Raw genomic sequence first — 6,945 nt, 5'->3', positions numbered from 1 at the left:
CAGATACGTGCCATCTCTCTGATTTAAAGCCCCCAGTTGCTGATGTGAACCAAGAACTTACAGTCACCTGTGAAGGGGTCAGGACCTCTGTCTTGTAGAGGAGGAATAGCTCCTGAGAGGCGACTTCCCTTGCCCAGGACACCAGCCAGTGGGGGTATTATTTTGCTAGGGCTGCCAGAGCAAAGTACCATCAACTTGGTGGCTTAAAATAACAGAAATTAATCTTCTCACAGTTCTGGAGGCCCTGAGTCCAAACTCAAGGTGTTGGCATCTTGTTCCCTTCTGAGGTTTGGGCAGGAAAGCCTCTTTTATCCTCTCTCCTTGGCTCATACATGGCTTTCTTCTCTCAGTCTTTTCCCATCATCTTCCTTCTGTGTGTATTTCTGTGTCCAAATTTCAGCTTTATAAGGGCATCAGCCATACTGGATTAGGGAGCACCGTAACAACCCTGTGTTAACTTAATCACTGCATTAAAGGCCCTACCTCCAAATCCAGTCCCATTCTGAGGTACTAGGGCTGAGGACTTCAGCATGTGAATCTGTGGGGTGGGGGGACACAGTCCAGCCCCAAACAGGGAAGGAGCCGAGACTGCAGGCCACATGTGTGAGCTGTGAAAGCCTGGGATCCCCCCTGGCAAAGTCAAGGCCAGCAACTGACTTGCAGTGACTGTTTCACTGATGGGCCATGAGCAGAACCCAACCGCTTTCCCCAGGAGCACAGAAAATGCGACCATCCAAATGGATGGCGCTCTGCTACCGCTGCCATTTCTCCCACGCCTCACCATCACGTAAGGGAGAACCCCACAGGAAAGGCTCAGAGTACTCAAAAAGGGGGAAATGTCCTAAATCTTACAGTAAGACAAGAAAATGAAAACCACTTGGAAAAGCTGTTTTTCACTACTCACACGGACAAAGATCAAGAAGTGAGGCAATACGCTGGGCCGATGCCTCTGTGGGGACAGGCTCACTCAGCCATCGGTGCCAGGGGCGCAAAGTGCTGCACACTGGAAGTTGGCTCAGGACTGACGTTTGGCTCTGCCCGTTAAAAACCCCAAAGGCACACACCAAACGTATCCAGAAACTACACTTCTACCTGTTTGCCTTACAGTTCTATCATGGCTCTTGTACAAAACGATGTGGGTACAAACTTGTCTATGTCAGTATTGTGATATCAGAAGATTCAAAACAGCCTAAGTGCCCATTAATGGGGGATTGCATAAATAAACTGTGGTAAGAGTCATACAACAGAATGTGATTTGAAAAAAGAAAATCATTTATGAACCGATGTGAACGAAAAGTTAGAAGAGCACAATGCAGCACAGTGTGAAATACGCTATGATTTGTGTGAAAGCTGATACATATTTAGAGGCTCGCATGCATATAGAACAGTTACGGATGGTCACACAAAAGCACCGGTATTAGTGCTTGCTTTCTGGAGGAAAACAGGATGGCCAGGGGGGCCTGGGGGCAGAGAATGGGGAATAGAAGGCATATTTTAAAGTCTGTCCTATGTGCAGAAATTACCTATTTTAAAACATATACAATTACAAAGAATTTTCTTAACGTCAGACTACAGGCCAGTTTTGTAGGTAATTCCTCTAGGCAAGATTTGAGCCTTTTAATTGCTTTTTCCAAATAAATTCAATTAATTTTTATTCTAATTTAATGAATACAAATTAAACCAGTACCAGCATGGGGGGGAAGCTAAGTACAGAGAAGCAGCACAGATGAAATGTCATTCCCTTGCTTTCCTTTTCCCTTTTTCCTGACCTCTTCCTGCACTGGGTAGTTAACACTTCCCTCCCCAGCGTTCCCACGGTGACCTAGACCTATTATAAATCAAGTCATAGAGTGACAGACATTCATCAGTGAGGCTGAGAGGGAATGTGGCTCATGGGCAGGCTGGGCATTGGATGGAGATGGCTTGGAATCCTGGTCTAGCCATTTACAAGCTGTGTGACTCCAGCAGCTGGACCGACCTCTCTGTTGCTCCATTTGCTATTCGGTAACATGGAGAGTGAGGGGGAATATTGCCTGCTTTGCATGACTGTTGCCAGGTGAATTCAATGAAGGGCTCAGCATGAGGTCTGGCACCAACTGGTTGCTCCATCAGGACCATTTCTGCTCGGTGGCTCCACATCTTCTGAGCACCTGCAGTGTGGTAGGTACTGTGCAGAGTCTTAGGGGACTCCAGAGAGCAAGGAAAGGCCCAGCTTTGTCCCCGAGGCCAAAAAGAAAAGAGCGGGCTGGGTGCATGAGGACACAGAGATTCTCTTCTTGGTTATTTTGGGGCTTTTAACATCTTTAAGAAATCTCCAAGGTCTGTAACTCCATAATTAAGAGTCCCCACACACCTTACAATGCCTCCAAGACAAAGCAGACAGACTGACATGCCGAGCCCTTCCGGGAGCTCAGTGGACCCCGGGGGTGAGGTCTGAGCCCTGAGCAAAGAGTGTCAGCACCTCCACATTCATCCGCATTGGGGTGTGGGGTGGTAGTAGCAGAACTGGCTGGCGGGTCTGGAGAGACTTGGGCCAGAACAAGGAAAGCTTTCATATGCATCCTGCTCTTCTTGAGGAGCAAAACAAAAGACCGGGAAAAGGAAGGAACCTGAATTTTCTGGACCAATAATTTGTCAGGTGCTTTAAAAGCATCTCTCTCATTAACCCAAAGTAATGTCCTTCCCATTTTAGATTTGAGGATACTGGAGCCTAGACAAATAAAGTAAGTGACACAATTCCATGGGGAGGAATCGAGGACTCTGCAAAGGGGCCACGTGAACTGCTGAAGCCCAGGCCCATACCAGGGGAGGGCCCTGTGTATTCAGACCCTGCTGAGGAGTTGGCTTCTTTCTGAGGATTGTGGAGCTCTGGCACCCCTGTTGTGCTCAGGAATTGCTTGTCTTGGCCAATTATTCTTGGATGATAGAGTGCATCTGGCAGGGAGGCCACGTCATCCAGGACAGGACACTGCTCTATGCCAGCCATCGAGGAAGCAGAGATGAATAAGACACAGCCTTAGGCCTCAAGGGACTGGTGGGCGAATGCAGGCTTGGAGACAAGCAGATCTGGGGTGGGTCCCAGGGTAGGTCCTACCCTGGACACTCACCAGCCACATGTTCCCAGGCAGATCCCAGGCAAGTTCCCTGTAGACGCTGGGGATAATAGTATCCTTGTAGGGCTGATAGGAGGATTACATGAGATGATGTACTGAGAGTTCTGGGTGTACAGTCACCACTTAATCTTACAGCCGGAGGCCAGTCTTGTTATCATTAAAAAAACATGCCAGCCCAGAAGCTAAACCAGCCTGACAGTCACACTGTAGAGAGTTACTGCAGGTGAACAAATGCAGATTCTCAGCTGGGCGCTTACGGGGTGGAAGTTCATCCCAGGGGTCGGGGTGGAAAGGAAGAGGGGAGAAATCAGACTATTCCTGGGTTGGAGCATGGGGCTAATTATAGACTGAATGTCTGTGTCCCTTCAAAATTCACCTATTGAAAGCCTATCCCCCAGTGTGATGGTATTAGGAGGTGGCCTTTGGGAGGTAAGTGGGTCATGAGGGTCATGAAGGGGAACAGTGTATTTATCAAAGGGACCCCAGAGATGTGGGTTCCCACAAGAACCCGACCATGCAGGCACCTTGTTCCCAGACTTCCCAGCTTCTAGGACTGTGAGAAATAAATGTCCGTTGTATATAAGCCACCCACTTGCAATATTCTGTTATAGCAGCCTAAACTCAGACAAGTCTCCACCTGTCTTTAATGCTTGGTGTGGCTAATTTGTCTGGAACCTTGGGATCTGGTGTGTTACCTTTAGTGATCAGGGTATGCAGCAAGGCAGGAACTGTTATCTTGTCCATTTGGCAGCCGGAGGGACTGAGGCTGGGAGGGGTAAAGGTCACCCAGCCATTGGCACATTCGTTCAGTGATACACTCATTCATTCAATCAACAAATATGAGTGGGCCTCTCTTCCGTGCCAGGTTCTGGCTAATGACCGGTGTACCAGGTGCTCTTTACAAGACAGGCACGGTACCTGCCCTCTGGATGCTTATAGCCTAGTTGGGGAGACAGGTGTGCATCCAGTGAGCACAGCTGACTGTCAACTGCAGGAAAGTGTCCTGAGAGCAAAGTGGCATTTCATCAGAAAAATGGAGTTGGAGTTACTCCGGGAAAGGGGCCGGAAATCTTCCTAGGAGGATTAAACGCTGGCACAGGGTCTTGTCTGATCAAGAACTACCCTCTGGTTCTGGGTTGGCTCTAGTGACCCTACTCACAAATGGCCAAGTGCGGTGATGCACAGCCAGCTCCCAGGTTCCCCAGACCTCCTGGGGGTGAAGAGGGACTCTCAGCCAAAGAAGGGAGTCTCTCACTCGACAGGCAGCAAGAGATCTCTGCAGCAGCCTATGATCCCTCAGAAGACAACCCTTTCTTGTTGGCTTGGAGGCATGGAGGCCAGCCAAGGGGCGGGGGTGTCCGGCTACCGTAGGCTGTGAATGAGCAATGCCAACAGGCTGCCCCTGTAGGGGCCAGCCAGGGAACACTCCATCTTTTGAAGAGAGGTTATGTGGTGACTGGAGCACAAAGAACCTCCCACTCTCATAAAAACACACTTCAAAACCGGGTCAACCCCAGCCCTAGTGCTATATTCAAACAATTGGAGCTGCCTCAGCCACCTGAGGTCTGTTGGCTTATATTACTTTAGGAAAAGTCTGGCAACTGGGGAAAGGTGTCATGTGCTCGGGAGGAGGCAGGAGCAAGGAGGCCCCAAAGCAGGGGGGTGTCCTGGGTCCTCTTGCCAAGAAACCCTGGGTGGCAGACAAGCTGGCTACCTCAGACAGAGAGAAAGCCTCATGCCAGTGGACTTGGGAGAAGCCAGCTGCACAGGCCTCCGAGGCTGGCTGAAGATTCTGAGCCTTATCTCAAGCTACTGGGGCAGCTGAAGGGTTTCCCTATGAGATGGTGCCTGTTTTGAAAAGGTGTCTTGGGCTGCTCTGGGAAGAGGTACTGGAGGGCACAGCGGGAGGGAAAATGTAGGTGCAGGGATGGGGTGCCGGGGTGCAGGGTGACATGATGGGGTGCAGGTGTCCACCATATTTTCTGATGGTGTCCAGCACCCAGGCAATTTCTCTTAATAGTGAGAGCGAGACTGAGAGTTTTGTGTGAATTCTGGGAGCTGGCAATACCAGATGAGGAACATAAATGGATTATGAAACCTAAGTGTCTACAAGGTGAAACCCACAGGAAGCAGGTAGAGGGACTCACTATATGGGGTCACCAGGCAGCGACAAAATGTCTGTGCCCTTCACTGTGTGCAACGCAAACCTCAAGCAGTAGTAGCTGTGGTAATACAATTCTGTGCTTTAATCAATGTCCCCCTTCCTTTTTCTGTTGTGGGGTGGCGTCCTCATTTCATACAGTCTGATATGAAGCATTCCTTTACTGATTGCCAGGCAGCTCATCAGGACAGACAGAGAACACAGGTGTCCAGTCCTTGGCTTTTGAATTTCTAAAGCTGATGTCCAATTACAAAATATAAAAAATAAAGGTGAATGGTCAGAGCCTGTTTTCCACTCCAAGTGAACTTTCTGCATCAGTGGGGACAAGGGGAGGGGAGAGAGGGTGACAAGCAAGGACAGCAAAGGGCCCAGGTTCAGGGAGAGCCTAGGAGAGGAAGCCAACCAAGGGGCCACTGGCAGAAGCTGGGTCAGTCAGGGGGACCACCCACCTGCACGCTCCTGGGGCCTGCTCTGCACCCATGGCCCATCCAGAGTGGGGGGGCACCAGTACCTAGAAGCCGGTTAGCTGTTGATGAAGCTGAGCAGTGCCCATCACTTTCAGCCCTCACAACATCCAAGGACACCTGTGCCAGCCCCCATCTGACACACCTGGGCAGTCCACCACCCCTCCAGCCTCCTGGGACCCTCATGAGCACCCCTCTCAGGACATGGATTGAACCTCGGAAGATGGAGGGAGGTTGTGATGGAGACCAAAAGGCCCCTCCACCTCTGCACAGTTGGAAGGGAACAGAAGCAGTCAGAGGTCTCCCCTTCACTTGTCCAGTTTGGGGGCTTTTGTTTTGTTTTCATCCTGAAGTGAAATGACACGCATTGATTTAAGACCTGCTGTTCCAGTTTCATAATACACCTTAGAGATCTTTCCTTGTCAGAACCAGTAAGACTGCTTTGTTTTCTTAAACAGCTGCAAAATAATCAATAACATGGAAGCCACAAAATATTTAAGGACCCTCCATTGGGAACATTTCATTGTTTCTCTTTCCGACCATTATAAAATAAGGCTGCAGGGAACATCCTATGTGTGCACTCCTGTTGTGTATATGTGTGTGTGTGTGTATCTTGGCGTTTTTGGAGTGTCGAATTTCTGGATCAAATTTTGGTAACTTCTACCCTTTGCCTTATAAAAAGGCAACATTATTAGATCCCCACGTTACAAATGATTTGTCAGAGTCTTAGAGGAGAAAGACTTGGCCAAGACCTCCACTGCCAGAGTGAAAGAGGCAGGATTTGAATTCAGGTCTGTGGCTCTCAGGCCTGATAAGTAGATACACAGCAGCCTGGATTGGAAGAAGACCCCAATGCCTTGACATTGAGGGGGCTGCAATGAGTTCGGAGAAGCCGGACTTCCTGTGGTCCTAGCTGGGCGTGTGTCCCTGTGGCTAGGGGATCAGCCCTGTCTCTGTCCCCCCACCCCTAGAACCCACCCCCAGCTTCTGGAGGCAGGAACTGCCAGATCAACCCATCAGCGCGGAGTCAAGGTTATCAAACAAAATAAATGCGCCGCCTAGACCTCCCTGACAAGCAGATGTCTGAGGCTCTTTCTCCTTCAAGCCCCATTAAGGATCTATCCGGGGCAAAGCAGCTTCCTCGGCACTCAGCATGTTTATGACCCAGACCCACTCCACCCCCATTCATGAGGTCTGGTGAATTTTG

Source organism: Manis pentadactyla, chromosome 2 (genome assembly GCF_030020395.1).
Source record: "Manis pentadactyla isolate mManPen7 chromosome 2, mManPen7.hap1, whole genome shotgun sequence".
NCBI classification, from domain to species: domain Eukaryota; kingdom Metazoa; phylum Chordata; class Mammalia; order Pholidota; family Manidae; genus Manis; species Manis pentadactyla.
The sequence above is the reverse complement of the archived record's forward strand: the minus strand, read 5'-3'. Positions refer to the sequence as shown.